Source organism: Eretmochelys imbricata, chromosome 2 (assembly GCF_965152235.1).
Source record: "Eretmochelys imbricata isolate rEreImb1 chromosome 2, rEreImb1.hap1, whole genome shotgun sequence".
Taxonomy (NCBI): domain Eukaryota; kingdom Metazoa; phylum Chordata; order Testudines; family Cheloniidae; genus Eretmochelys; species Eretmochelys imbricata.
In genome coordinates this window covers 186,132,163-186,146,039 of record NC_135573.1, presented here as the reverse complement: position 1 = coordinate 186,146,039, position 13,877 = coordinate 186,132,163, and the positions used below count along the sequence as shown (strand labels likewise).

At 70.7% G+C, this 13,877-nt stretch overlaps 11 non-coding genes across 11 annotated transcripts; all 11 read right to left on the bottom strand.

Annotated features, from left to right (window-relative positions):
* Positions 1 to 418: 418 nt before the first annotated feature.
* LOC144261638 (5S ribosomal RNA) lies at positions 419 to 537 on the bottom strand. The gene has a single exon (XR_013345350.1). It is a non-coding gene; the product is annotated as a 5S ribosomal RNA (ribosomal RNA).
* Positions 538 to 1,721: 1,184 nt separating this feature from the next.
* LOC144261623 (5S ribosomal RNA) lies at positions 1,722 to 1,840 on the bottom strand. Its single transcript, XR_013345335.1, has one exon. It is a non-coding gene; the product is annotated as a 5S ribosomal RNA (ribosomal RNA).
* Positions 1,841 to 3,021: 1,181 nt separating this feature from the next.
* LOC144261645 (5S ribosomal RNA) lies at positions 3,022 to 3,140 on the bottom strand. The gene has a single exon (XR_013345357.1). It is a non-coding gene; the product is annotated as a 5S ribosomal RNA (ribosomal RNA).
* A 1,186-nt stretch (positions 3,141 to 4,326) lies between these two features.
* Positions 4,327 to 4,445, bottom strand: LOC144261627 (5S ribosomal RNA). The gene has a single exon (XR_013345339.1). It is a non-coding gene; the product is annotated as a 5S ribosomal RNA (ribosomal RNA).
* Positions 4,446 to 5,630: 1,185 nt separating this feature from the next.
* LOC144261771 (5S ribosomal RNA) lies at positions 5,631 to 5,749 on the bottom strand. Its single transcript, XR_013345463.1, has one exon. It is a non-coding gene; the product is annotated as a 5S ribosomal RNA (ribosomal RNA).
* A 1,186-nt stretch (positions 5,750 to 6,935) lies between these two features.
* LOC144261767 (5S ribosomal RNA) lies at positions 6,936 to 7,054 on the bottom strand. Its single transcript, XR_013345459.1, has one exon. It is a non-coding gene; the product is annotated as a 5S ribosomal RNA (ribosomal RNA).
* Positions 7,055 to 8,241: 1,187 nt separating this feature from the next.
* On the bottom strand, positions 8,242 to 8,360 carry LOC144261648 (5S ribosomal RNA). Its single transcript, XR_013345360.1, has one exon. It is a non-coding gene; the product is annotated as a 5S ribosomal RNA (ribosomal RNA).
* Positions 8,361 to 9,497: 1,137 nt separating this feature from the next.
* Positions 9,498 to 9,616, bottom strand: LOC144261760 (5S ribosomal RNA). Its single transcript, XR_013345452.1, has one exon. It is a non-coding gene; the product is annotated as a 5S ribosomal RNA (ribosomal RNA).
* A 1,184-nt stretch (positions 9,617 to 10,800) lies between these two features.
* On the bottom strand, positions 10,801 to 10,919 carry LOC144261622 (5S ribosomal RNA). Its single transcript, XR_013345334.1, has one exon. It is a non-coding gene; the product is annotated as a 5S ribosomal RNA (ribosomal RNA).
* A 1,132-nt stretch (positions 10,920 to 12,051) lies between these two features.
* LOC144261647 (5S ribosomal RNA) lies at positions 12,052 to 12,170 on the bottom strand. Its single transcript, XR_013345359.1, has one exon. It is a non-coding gene; the product is annotated as a 5S ribosomal RNA (ribosomal RNA).
* Positions 12,171 to 13,350: 1,180 nt separating this feature from the next.
* On the bottom strand, positions 13,351 to 13,469 carry LOC144261749 (5S ribosomal RNA). Its single transcript, XR_013345441.1, has one exon. It is a non-coding gene; the product is annotated as a 5S ribosomal RNA (ribosomal RNA).
* Between the last annotated feature and the right edge of the window lie 408 nt (positions 13,470 to 13,877).

Sequence of the window (13,877 nt, the reverse complement as noted above, 5' to 3'; positions counted from 1 at the left end):
AAAGGGCCAGCTGCCAAGGAGGCAGGCTGGCAAAGGGCTTCCCTCAACCAGCCACCCCAAAGGCCCGGGCTGCGCCGCACGGCAAGGCTTCTGGCTTTCCTTTCTCCCAGCCTCCAGCGGCGGAGCTGAAGCGGCGGGCAGGGAGCGCGAGGGCAGACAGGCCTTGGGGCGCCTGCCGCCGCTTCGGCCAGCTGGCCTCCCACACCTGCTGCCAAGGGGGCAAGAGCGCCGGCTGGTAAGAAAAACAAAGACGCCACGGGGCCGGGCGCCCGAAGCCCTCGCCCTGGGCTGCGGCGGGCGAGGTGGCTACGGCCTGCGAGACCTTTGCGGAAGCAAGCGAGGACCAGGCGGCAAAAGCCTGTGCCGGAGGGAGACCTGCAGCCGGGCAGCGGCAGGGAGCGTGGCGAGGGCCGGCAAAAGCCTACAGCACCCAGTATTCCCAGGAGGTCTCCCATCCAAGTACTAACCAGGCCCGACCCTGCTTAGCTTCCGAGATCAGACGAGATCGGGCGTGTTCAGGGTGGTATGGCCGTAGACGCTGCTGCCTGCCGCTTTGCCTGCCTTTAAGCGAGCCCACAGACACCGCCCTGCCTGCTCCACGCCGCCCCCCCCCCGCCCCCACACCGGCTCCGCAACGCGCTCACGCACGCGCACACGCACGCACGCACGCACGCACCACCGGCCTCGCACCCTAGCTTCCACACACCCAGGCTCACGCCCCGCACCACCATCCGCAGCCCCCGACCCCCGGCCCGCGCGCACCGCGACGAAGCCTCCTCCCCACCCCCCACAAATACACCCCCGCTCCCCTCTCACCACGCACTCGCTCCTCAGATGACGCCCTCACAAACTGCACGCACACACCCCGACACAAAACCCCCAGGGGAAACGCACCGCCCAGGACGGGGCTGCCGCCCGCACGCCCGCTCCCGCGCCTCACCTGCACGCACCCCGCAGGGGCAGCTCCCGCACAGCCCGCCCGCCTTTCCTCACAGCTCACGGTCCTCGCCACAGCTCTCACGCCTCCCTGGGGACGCCCTCCCGCACTTGGCCTGCCTTTTGCTCGCTCCGGGAAACCCGGGACGCGCCCCCCGGGGGCCTCCCCCTGCCCCGTCTCCCGCTTCGCAAGGCCCTGGGGGAGGCAGGATGGGCCACCGCCGCCTCCTCAGGGAGACCAGCCCAGAGGCGACCAGCACCCACCTTTCCCACTTACCGGCCCCGAAGCCGAGGCAGGGACTGCTCCAGGCCCGCAGGCAGCCTTCCCGGCCAAAAGGCCAGCGGCTGCCTCCCTCCCCTCACTTTCAAAGGGCCAGCTGCCAAGGAGGCAGGCTGGCAAAGGGCTTCCCTCAACCAGCCACCCCAAAGGCCCGGGCTGCGCCGCACGGCAAGGCTTCTGGCTTTCCTTTCTCCCAGCCTCCAGCGGCGGAGCTGAAGCGGCGGGCAGGGAGCGCGAGGGCAGACAGGCCTTGGGGCGCCTGCCGCCGCTTCGGCCAGCTGGCCTCCCACACCTGCTGCCAAGGGGGCAAGAGCGCCGGCTGGTAAGAAAAACAAAGACGCCACGGGGCCGGGCGCCCGAAGCCCTCGCCCTGGGCTGCGGCGGGCGAGGTGGCTACGGCCTGCGAGACCTTTGCGGAAGCAAGCGAGGACCAGGCGGCAAAAGCCTGTGCCGGAGGGAGACCTGCAGCCGGGCAGCGGCAGGGAGCGTGGCGAGGGCCGGCAAAAGCCTACAGCACCCAGTATTCCCAGGAGGTCTCCCATCCAAGTACTAACCAGGCCCGACCCTGCTTAGTTTCCGAGATCAGACGAGATCGGGCGTTTTCAGGGTGGTATGGCCGTAGACGCTGCTGCCTGCCGCTTTGCCTGCCTTTAAGCGAGCCCACAGACACCGCCCTGCCTGCTCCACGCTGCCCCCCCCCCCGCCCCCACACCGGCTCCGCAACGCGCTCACGCACGCGCACACGCACGCACGCACGCACCACCGGCCTCGCACCCCAGCCTCCACACACCCAGGCTCACGCCCCGCACCACCACCCGCAGCCCCCGACCCCCGGCCCGCGCGCACCGCGACGAAGCCTCCTCCCCACCCCCCACAAATACACCCCCGCTCCCCTCTCACCACGCACTCGCTCCTCAGATGACGCCCTCACAAACTGCACGCACACACCCCGACACAAAACCCCCAGGGGAAACGCACCGCCCAGGACGGGGCTGCCGCCCGCACGCCCGCTCCCGCGCCTCACCTGCACGCACCCCGCAGGGGCAGCTCCCGCACAGCCCGCCCGCCTTTCCTCACAGCTCACGGTCCTCGCCACAGCTCTCACGCCTCCCTGGGGACGCCCTCCCGCACTTGGCCTGCCTTTTGCTCGCTCCGGGAAACCCGGGACGCGCCCCCCGGGGGCCTCCCCCTGCCCCGTCTCCCGCTTCGCAAGGCCCCGGGGGAGGCAGGATGGGCCACCGCCGCCTCCTCAGGGAGACCAGCCCAGAGGCGACCAGCACCCACCTTTCCCACTTACCGGCCCCGAAGCCGAGGCAGGGACTGCTCCAGGCCCGCAGGCAGCCTTCCCGGCCAAAAGGCCAGCGGCTGCCTCCCTCCCCTCACTTTCAAAGGGCCAGCTGCCAAGGAGGCAGGCTGGCAAAGGGCTTCCCTCAACCAGCCACCCCAAAGGCCCGGGCTGCGCCGCACGGCAAGGCTTCTGGCTTTCCTTTCTCCCAGCCTCCAGCGGCGGAGCTGAAGCGGCGGGCAGGGAGCGCGAGGGCAGACAGGCCTTGGGGCGCCTGCCGCCGCTTCGGCCAGCTGGCCTCCCACACCTGCTGCCAAGGGGGCAAGAGCGCCGGCTGGTAAGAAAAACAAAGACGCCACGGGGCCGGGCGCCCGAAGCCCTCGCCCTGGGCTGCGGCGGGCGAGGTGGCTACGGCCTGCGAGACCTTTGCGGAAGCAAGCGAGGACCAGGCGGCAAAAGCCTGTGCCGGAGGGAGACCTGCAGCCGGGCAGCGGCAGGGAGCGTGGCGAGGGCCGGCAAAAGCCTACAGCACCCAGTATTCCCAGGAGGTCTCCCATCCAAGTACTAACCAGGCCCGACCCTGCTTAGTTTCCGAGATCAGACGAGATCGGGCGTGTTCAGGGTGGTATGGCCGTAGACGCTGCTGCCTGCCGCTTAGCCTGCCTTTAAGCGAGCCCACAGACACCGCCCTGCCTGCTCCACGCCGCCCCCCCCCCCCGCCCCCACACCGGCTCCGCAACGCGCTCACGCACGCGCACACGCACGCACGCACGCACGCACCACCGGCCTCGCACCCCAGCCTCCACACACCCAGGCTCACGCCCCGCACCACCATCCGCAGCCCCCGACCCCCGGCCCGCGCGCACCGCGACGAAGCCTCCTCCCCACCCCCCACAAATACACCCCCGCTCCCCTCTCACCACGCACTCGCTCCTCAGATGACGCCCTCACAAACTGCACGCACACACCCCGACACAAAACCCCCAGGGGAAACGCACCGCCCTGGACGGGGCTGCCGCCCGCACGCCCGCTCCCGCGCCTCACCTGCACGCACCCCGCAGGGGCAGCTCCCGCACAGCCCGCCCGCCTTTCCTCACAGCTCACGGTCCTCGCCACAGCTCTCACGCCTCCCTGGGGACGCCCTCCCGCACTTGGCCTGCCTTTTGCTCGCTCCGGGAAACCCGGGACGCGCCCCCCGGGGGCCTCCCCCTGCCCCGTCTCCCGCTTCGCAAGGCCCCGGGGGAGGCAGGATGGGCCACCGCCGCCTCCTCAGGGAGACCAGCCCAGAGGCGACCAGCACCCACCTTTCCCACTTACCGGCCCCGAAGCCGAGGCAGGGACTGCTCCAGGCCCGCAGGCAGCCTTCCCGGCCAAAAGGCCAGCGGCTGCCTCCCTCCCCTCACTTTCAAAGGGCCAGCTGCCAAGGAGGCAGGCTGGCAAAGGGCTTCCCTCAACCAGCCACCCCAAAGGCCCGGGCTGCGCCGCACGGCAAGGCTTCTGGCTTTCCTTTCTCCCAGCCTCCAGCGGCGGAGCTGAAGCGGCGGGCAGGGAGCGCGAGGGCAGACAGGCCTTGGGGCGCCTGCCGCCGCTTCGGCCAGCTGGCCTCCCACACCTGCTGCCAAGGGGGCAAGAGCGCCGGCTGGTAAGAAAAACAAAGACGCCACGGGGCCGGGCGCCCGAAGCCCTCGCCCTGGGCTGCGGCGGGCGAGGTGGCTACGGCCTGCGAGACCTTTGCGGAAGCAAGCGAGGACCAGGCGGCAAAAGCCTGTGCCGGAGGGAGACCTGCAGCCGGGCAGCGGCAGGGAGCGTGGCGAGGGCCGGCAAAAGCCTACAGCACCCAGTATTCCCAGGAGGTCTCCCATCCAAGTACTAACCAGGCCCGACCCTGCTTAGCTTCCGAGATCAGACGAGATCGGGCGTGTTCAGGGTGGTATGGCCGTAGACGCTGCTGCCTGCCGCTTTGCCTGCCTTTAAGCGAGCCCACAGACACCGCCCTGCCTGCTCCACGCCGCCCCCCCCCCCGCCCCCACACCGGCTCCGCAACGCGCTCACGCACGCGCACACGCACGCACGCACGCACGCACCACCGGCCTCGCACCCCAGCCTCCACACACCCAGGCTCACGCCCCGCACCACCACCCGCAGCCCCCGACCCCCGGCCCGCGCGCACCGCGACGAAGCCTCCTCCCCACCCCCCACAAATACACCCCCGCTCCCCTCTCACCACGCACTCGCTCCTCAGATGACGCCCTCACAAACTGCACGCACACACCCCGACACAAAACCCCCAGGGGAAACGCACCGCCCAGGACGGGGCTGCCGCCCGCACGCCCGCTCCCGCGCCTCACCTGCACGCACCCCGCAGGGGCAGCTCCCGCACAGCCCGCCCGCCTTTCCTCACAGCTCACGGTCCTCGCCACAGCTCTCACGCCTCCCTGGGGACGCCCTCCCGCACTTGGCCTGCCTTTTGCTCGCTCCGGGAAACCCGGGACGCGCCCCCCGGGGGCCTCCCCCTGCCCCGTCTCCCGCTTCGCAAGGCCCCGGGGGAGGCAGGATGGGCCACCGCCGCCTCCTCAGGGAGACCAGCCCAGAGGCGACCAGCACCCACCTTTCCCACTTACCGGCCCCGAAGCCGAGGCAGGGACTGCTCCAGGCCCGCAGGCAGCCTTCCCGGCCAAAAGGCCAGCGGCTGCCTCCCTCCCCTCACTTTCAAAGGGCCAGCTGCCAAGGAGGCAGGCTGGCAAAGGGCTTCCCTCAACCAGCCACCCCAAAGGCCCGGGCTGCACCGCACGGCAAGGCTTCTGGCTTTCCTTTCTCCCAGCCTCCAGCGGCGGAGCTGAAGCGGCGGGCAGGGAGCGCGAGGGCAGACAGGCCTTGGGGCGCCTGCCGCCGCTTCGGCCAGCTGGCCTCCCACACCTGCTGCCAAGGGGGCAAGAGCGCCGGCTGGTAAGAAAAACAAAGACGCCACGGGGCCGGGCGCCCGAAGCCCTCGCCCTGGGCTGCGGCGGGCGAGGTGGCTACGGCCTGCGAGACCTTTGCGGAAGCAAGCGAGGACCAGGCGGCAAAAGCCTGTGCCGGAGGGAGACCTGCAGCCGGGCAGCGGCAGGGAGCGTGGCGAGGGCCGGCAAAAGCCTACAGCACCCAGTATTCCCAGGAGGTCTCCCATCCAAGTACTAACCAGGCCCGACCCTGCTTAGCTTCCGAGATCAGACGAGATCGGGCGTGTTCAGGGTGGTATGGCCGTAGACGCTGCTGCCTGCCGCTTTGCCTGCCTTTAAGCGAGCCCACAGACACCGCCCTGCCTGCTCCACGCCGCCCCCCCGCCCCGCCCCCACACCGGCTCCGCAACGCGCTCACGCACGCGCACACGCACGCACGCACGCACGCACCACCGGCCTCGCACCCCAGCCTCCACACACCCAGGCTCACGCCCCGCACCACCATCCGCAGCCCCCGACCCCCGGCCCGCGCGCACCGCGACGAAGCCTCCTCCCCACCCCCCACAAATACACCCCCGCTCCCCTCTCACCACGCACTCGCTCCTCAGATGACGCCCTCACAAACTGCACGCACACACCCCGACACAAAACCCCCAGGGGAAACGCACCGCCCAGGACGGGGCTGCCGCCCGCACGCCCGCTCCCGCGCCTCACCTGCACGCACCCCGCAGGGGCAGCTCCCGCACAGCCCGCCCGCCTTTCCTCACAGCTCACGGTCCTCGCCACAGCTCTCACGCCTCCCTGGGGACGCCCTCCCGCACTTGGCCTGCCTTTTGCTCGCTCCGGGAAACCCGGGACGCGCCCCCCGGGGGCCTCCCCCTGCCCCGTCTCCCGCTTCGCAAGGCCCCGGGGGAGGCAGGATGGGCCACCGCCGCCTCCTCAGGGAGACCAGCCCAGAGGCGACCAGCACCCACCTTTCCCACTTACCGGCCCCGAAGCCGAGGCAGGGACTGCTCCAGGCCCGCAGGCAGCCTTCCCGGCCAAAAGGCCAGCGGCTGCCTCCCTCCCCTCACTTTCAAAGGGCCAGCTGCCAAGGAGGCAGGCTGGCAAAGGGCTTCCCTCAACCAGCCACCCCAAAGGCCCGGGCTGCGCCGCACGGCAAGGCTTCTGGCTTTCCTTTCTCCCAGCCTCCAGCGGCGGAGCTGAAGCGGCGGGCAGGGAGCGCGAGGGCAGACAGGCCTTGGGGCGCCTGCCGCCGCTTCGGCCAGCTGGCCTCCCACACCTGCTGCCAAGGGGGCAAGAGCGCCGGCTGGTAAGAAAAACAAAGACGCCACGGGGCCGGGCGCCCGAAGCCCTCGCCCTGGGCTGCGGCGGGCGAGGTGGCTACGGCCTGCGAGACCTTTGCGGAAGCAAGCGAGGACCAGGCGGCAAAAGCCTGTGCCGGAGGGAGACCTGCAGCCGGGCAGTGGCAGGGAGCGTGGCGAGGGCCGGCAAAAGCCTACAGCACCCAGTATTCCCAGGAGGTCTCCCATCCAAGTACTAACCAGGCCCGACCCTGCTTAGCTTCCGAGATCAGACGAGATCGGGCGTGTTCAGGGTGGTATGGCTGTAGACGCTGCTGCTTGCCGCTTTGCCTGCCTTTAAGCGAGCCCACAGACATCGCCCTGCCTGCTCCACGCCGCCCCCCCCCCCCCGCCCCCACACCGGCTCCGCAACGCGCTCACGCACGCGCACACGCACGCACGCACGCACGCACCACCGGCCTCGCACCCCAGCCTCCACACACCCAGGCTCACGCCCCGCACCACCACCCGCAGCCCCCGACCCCCGGCCCGCGCGCACCGCGACGAAGCCTCCTCCCCACCCCCCACAAATACACCCCCGCTCCCCTCTCACCACGCACTCGCTCCTCAGATGACGCCCTCACAAACTGCACGCACACACCCCGACACAAAACCCCCAGGGGAAACGCACCGCCCAGGACGGGGCTGCCGCCCGCACGCCTGCTCCCGCGCCTCACCTGCACGCACCCCGCAGGGGCAGCTCCCGCACAGCCCGCCCGCCTTTCCTCACAGCTCACGGTCCTCGCCACAGCTCTCACGCCTCCCTGGGGACGCCCTCCCGCACTTGGCCTGCCTTTTGCTCGCTCCGGGAAACCCGGGACGCGCCCCCCGGGGGCCTCCCCCTGCCCCGTCTCCCGCTTCGCAAGGCCCTGGGGGAGGCAGGATGGGCCACCGCCGCCTCCTCAGGGAGACCAGCCCAGAGGCGACCAGCACCCACCTTTCCCACTTACCGGCCCCGAAGCCGAGGCAGGGACTGCTCCAGGCCCGCAGGCAGCCTTCCCGGCCAAAAGGCCAGCGGCTGCCTCCCTCCCCTCACTTTCAAAGGGCCAGCTGCCAAGGAGGCAGGCTGGCAAAGGGCTTCCCTCAACCAGCCACCCCAAAGGCCCGGGCTGCGCCGCACGGCAAGGCTTCTGGCTTTCCTTTCTCCCAGCCTCCAGCGGCGGAGCTGAAGCGGCGGGCAGGGAGCGCGAGGGCAGACAGGCCTTGGGGCGCCTGCCGCCGCTTCGGCCAGCTGGCCTCCCACACCTGCTGCCAAGGGGGCAAGAGCGCCGGCTGGTAAGAAAAACAAAGACGCCACGGGGCCGGGCGCCCGAAGCCCTCGCCCTGGGCTGCGGCGGGCGAGGTGGCTACGGCCTGCGAGACCTTTGCGGAAGCAAGCGAGGACCAGGCGGCAAAAGCCTGTGCCGGAGGGAGACCTGCAGCCGGGCAGCGGCAGGGAGCGTGGCGAGGGCCGGCAAAAGCCTACAGCACCCAGTATTCCCAGGAGGTCTCCCATCCAAGTACTAACCAGGCCCGACCCTGCTTAGCTTCCTAGATCAGACGAGATCGGGCGTGTTCAGGGTGGTATGGCCATAGACGCTGCTGCTTGCCGCTTTGCCTGCCTTTAAGCGAGCCCACAGACACCACCCTGCCTGCTCCACGCCGCCCCCCCCCCTGCCCCCACACCGGCTCCGCAACGCGCTCACGCACGCGCACACGCACGCACGCACGCACGCACCACCGGCCTCGCACCCCAGCCTCCACACACCCAGGCTCACGCCCCGCACCACCATCCGCAGCCCCCGACCCCCGGCCCGCGCGCACCGCGACGAAGCCTCCTCCCCACCCCCCACAAATACACCCCCGCTCCCCTCTCACCACGCACTCGCTCCTCAGATGACGCCCTCACAAACTGCACGCACACACCGCCCGCACGCCCGCTCCCGCGCCTCACCTGCACGCACCCCGCAGGGGCAGCTCCCGCACAGCCCGCCCGCCTTTCCTCACAACTCACGGTCCTCGCCACAGCTCTCACGCCTCCCTGGGGACGCCCTCCCGCACTTGGCCTGCCTTTTGCTCGCTCCGGGAAACCCGGGACGCGCCCCCCGGGGGCCTCCCCCTGCCCCGTCTCCCGCTTCGCAAGGCCCCGGGGGAGGCAGGATGGGCCACCGCCGCCTCCTCAGGGAGACCAGCCCAGAGGCGACCAGCACCCACCTTTCCCACTTACCGGCCCCGAAGCCGAGGCAGGGACTGCTCCAGGCCCGCAGGCAGCCTTCCCGGCCAAAAGGCCAGCGGCTGCCTCCCTCCCCTCACTTTCAAAGGGCCAGCTGCCAAGGAGGCAGGCTGGCAAAGGGCTTCCCTCAACCAGCCACCCCAAAGGCCCGGGCTGCGCCGCACGGCAAGGCTTCTGGCTTTCCTTTCTCCCAGCCTCCAGCGGCGGAGCTGAAGCGGCGGGCAGGGAGCGCGAGGGCAGACAGGCCTTGGGGCGCCTGCCGCCGCTTCGGCCAGCTGGCCTCCCACACCTGCTGCCAAGGGGGCAAGAGCGCCGGCTGGTAAGAAAAACAAAGACGCCACGGGGCCGGGCGCCCGAAGCCCTCGCCCTGGGCTGCGGCGGGCGAGGTGGCTACGGCCTGCGAGACCTTTGCGGAAGCAAGCGAGGACCAGGCGGCAAAAGCCTGTGCCGGAGGGAGACCTGCAGCCGGGCAGCGGCAGGGAGCGTGGCGAGGGCCGGCAAAAGCCTACAGCACCCAGTATTCCCAGGAGGTCTCCCATCCAAGTACTAACCAGGCCCGACCCTGCTTAGCTTCCGAGATCAGACGAGATCGGGCGTGTTCAGGGTGGTATGGCCGTAGACGCTGCTGCCTGCCGCTTTGCCTGCCTTTAAGCGAGCCCACAGACACCGCCCTGCCTGCTCCACGCCGCCCCCCCCCCGCCCCCACACCGGCTCCGCAACGCGCTCACGCACGCGCACACGCACGCACGCACGCACGCACCACCGGCCTCGCACCCTAGCTTCCACACACCCAGGCTCACGCCCCGCACCACCATCCGCAGCCCCCGACCCCCGGCCCGCGCGCACCGCGACGAAGCCTCCTCCCCACCCCCCACAAATACACCCCCGCTCCCCTCTCACCACGCACTCGCTCCTCAGATGACGCCCTCACAAACTGCACGCACACACCCCGACACAAAACCCCCAGGGGAAACGCACCGCCCAGGACGGGGCTGCCGCCCGCACGCCCGCTCCCGCGCCTCACCTGCACGCACCCCGCAGGGGCAGCTCCCGCACAGCCCGCCCGCCTTTCCTCACAGCTCACGGTCCTCGCCACAGCTCTCACGCCTCCCTGGGGACGCCCTCCCGCACTTGGCCTGCCTTTTGCTCGCTCCGGGAAACCCGGGACGCGCCCCCCGGGGGCCTCCCCCTGCCCCGTCTCCCGCTTCGCAAGGCCCTGGGGGAGGCAGGATGGGCCACCGCCGCCTCCTCAGGGAGACCAGCCCAGAGGCGACCAGCACCCACCTTTCCCACTTACCGGCCCCGAAGCCGAGGCAGGGACTGCTCCAGGCCCGCAGGCAGCCTTCCCGGCCAAAAGGCCAGCGGCTGCCTCCCTCCCCTCACTTTCAAAGGGCCAGCTGCCAAGGAGGCAGGCTGGCAAAGGGCTTCCCTCAACCAGCCACCCCAAAGGCCCGGGCTGCGCCGCACGGCAAGGCTTCTGGCTTTCCTTTCTCCGAGCCTCCAGCGGCGGAGCTGAAGCGGCGGGCAGGGAGCGCGAGGGCAGACAGGCCTTGGGGCGCCTGCCGCCGCTTCGGCCAGCTGGCCTCCCACACCTGCTGCCAAGGGGGCAAGAGCGCCGGCTGGTAAGAAAAACAAAGACGCCACGGGGCCGGGCGCCCGAAGCCCTCGCCCTGGGCTGCGGCGGGCGAGGTGGCTACGGCCTGCGAGACCTTTGCGGAAGCAAGCGAGGACCAGGCGGCAAAAGCCTGTGCCGGAGGGAGACCTGCAGCCGGGCAGCGGCAGGGAGCGTGGCGAGGGCCGGCAAAAGCCTACAGCACCCAGTATTCCCAGGAGGTCTCCCATCCAAGTACTAACCAGGCCCGACCCTGCTTAGTTTCCGAGATCAGACGAGATCGGGCGTTTTCAGGGTGGTATGGCCGTAGACGCTGCTGCCTGCCGCTTTGCCTGCCTTTAAGCGAGCCCACAGACACCGCCCTGCCTGCTCCACGCCGCCCCCCCCCCGCCCCCACACCGGCTCCGCAACGCGCTCACGCACGCGCACACGCACGCACGCACGCACCACCGGCCTCGCACCCCAGCCTCCACACACCCAGGCTCACGCCCCGCACCACCACCCGCAGCCCCCGACCCCCGGCCCGCGCGCACCGCGACGAAGCCTCCTCCCCACCCCCCACAAATACACCCCCGCTCCCCTCTCACCACGCACTCGCTCCTCAGATGACGCCCTCACAAACTGCACGCACACACCGCCCGCACGCCCGCTCCCGCGCCTCACCTGCACGCACCCCGCAGGGGCAGCTCCCGCACAGCCCGCCCGCCTTTCCTCACAGCTCACGGTCCTCGCCACAGCTCTCACGCCTCCCTGGGGACGCCCTCCCGCACTTGGCCTGCCTTTTGCTCGCTCCGGGAAACCCGGGACGCGCCCCCCGGGGGCCTCCCCCTGCCCCGTCTCCCGCTTCGCAAGGCCCTGGGGGAGGCAGGATGGGCCACCGCCGCCTCCTCAGGGAGACCAGCCCAGAGGCGACCAGCACCCACCTTTCCCACTTACCGGCCCCGAAGCCGAGGCAGGGACTGCTCCAGGCCTGCAGGCAGCCTTCCCGGCCAAAAGGCCAGCGGCTGCCTCCCTCCCCTCACTTTCAAAGGGCCAGCTGCCAAGGAGGCAGGCTGGCAAAGGGCTTCCCTCAACCAGCCACCCCAAAGGCCCGGGCTGCGCCGCACAGCAAGGCTTCTGGCTTTCCTTTCTCCCAGCCTCCAGCGGCGGAGCTGAAGCGGCGGGCAGGGAGCGCGAGGGCAGACAGGCCTTGGGGCGCCTGCCGCCGCTTCGGCCAGCTGGCCTCCCACACCTGCTGCCAAGGGGGCAAGAGCGCCGGCTGGTAAGAAAAACAAAGACGCCACGGGGCCGGGCGCCCGAAGCCCTCGCCCTGGGCTGCGGCGGGCGAGGTGGCTACGGCCTGCGAGACCTTTGCGGAAGCAAGCGAGGACCAGGCGGCAAAAGCCTGTGCCGGAGGGAGACCTGCAGCCGGGCAGCGGCAGGGAGCGTGGCGAGGGCCGGCAAAAGCCTACAGCACCCAGTATTCCCAGGAGGTCTCCCATCCAAGTACTAACCAGGCCCGACCCTGCTTAGCTTCCAAGATCAGACGAGATCAGGCGTGTTCAGGGTGGTATGGCCGTAGACGCTGCTGCCTGCCGCTTTGCCTGCCTTTAAGCGAGCCCACAGACACCGCCCTGCCTGCTCCACGCCGCCCCCCCCCGCCCCCACACCGGCTCCGCAACGCGCTCACGCACGCGCACACGCACGCACGCACGCACCACCGGCCTCGCACCCCAGCCTCCACACACCCAGGCTCACGCCCCGCACCACCATCCGCAGCCCCCGACCCCCGGCCCCGCGCGCACCGCGACGAAGCCTCCTCCCCACCCCCCACAAATACACCCCCGCTCCCCTCTCACCACGCACTCGCTCCTCAGATGACGCCCTCACAAACTGCACGCACACACCCCGACACAAAACCCCCAGGGGAAACGCACCGCCCAGGACGGGGCTGCCGCCCGCACGCCCGCTCCCGCGCCTCACCTGCACGCACCCCGCAGGGGCAGCTCCCGCACAGCCCGCCCGCCTTTCCTCACAGCTCACGGTCCTCGCCACAGCTCTCACGCCTCCCTGGGGACGCCCTCCCGCACTTGGCCTGCCTTTTGCTCGCTCCGGGAAACCCGGGACGCGCCCCCCGGGGGCCTCCCCCTGCCCCGTCTCCCGCTTCGCAAGGCCCCGGGGGAGGCAGGATGGGCCACCGCCGCCTCCTCAGGGAGACCAGCCCAGAGGCGACCAGCACCCACCTTTCCCACTTACCGGCCCCGAAGCCGAGGCAGGGACTGCTCCAGGCCCGCAGGCAGCCTTCCCGGCCAAAAGGCCAGCGGCTGCCTCCCTCCCCTCACTTTCAAAGGGCCAGCTGCCAAGGAGGCAGGCTGGCAAAGAGCTTCCCTCAACCAGCCACCCCAAAGGCCCGGGCTGCGCCGCACGGCAAGGCTTCTGGCTTTCCTTTCTCCCAGCCTCCAGCGGCGGAGCTGAAGCGGCGGGCAGGGAGCGCGAGGGCAGACAGGCCTTGGGGCGCCTGCCGCCGCTTCGGCCAGCTGGCCTCCCACACCTGCTGCCAAGGGGGCAAGAGCGCCGGCTGGTAAGAAAAACAAAGACGCCACGGGGCCGGGCGCCCGAAGCCCTCGCCCTGGGCTGCGGCGGGCGAGGTGGCTACGGCCTGCGAGACCTTTGCGGAAGCAAGCGAGGACCAGGCGGCAAAAGCCTGTGCCGGAGAGAGACCTGCAGCCGGGCAGCGGCAGGGAGCGTGGCGAGGGCCGGCAAAAGCCTACAGCACCCAGTATTCCCAGGAGGTCTCCCATCCAAGTACTAACCAGGCCCGACCCTGCTTAGCTTCCGAGATCAGACGAGATCGGGCGTGTTCAGGGTGGTATGGCCGTAGACGCTGCTGCCTGCCGCTTTGCCTGCCTTTAAGCGAGCCCACAGACACCGCCCTGCCTGCTCCACGCCGCCCCCCCCCCCCGCCCCCACACCGGCTCCGCAACGCGCTCACGCACGCGCACACGCACGCACGCACGCACGCACCACCGGCCTCGCACCCTAGCTTCCACACACCCAGGCTCACGCCCCGCACCACCATCCGCAGCCCCCGACCCCCGGCCCGCGCGCACCGCGACGAAGCCTCCTCCCCACCCCCCACAAATACACCCCCGCTCCCCTCTCACCACGCACTCGCTCCTCAGATGACGCCCTCACAAACTGCACGCACACACCCCGACACAAAACCCCCAGGGGAAACGCACCGCCCAGGACGGGGCTGCCGCCCGCACGCCTGCTCCCGCGCCTCACCTG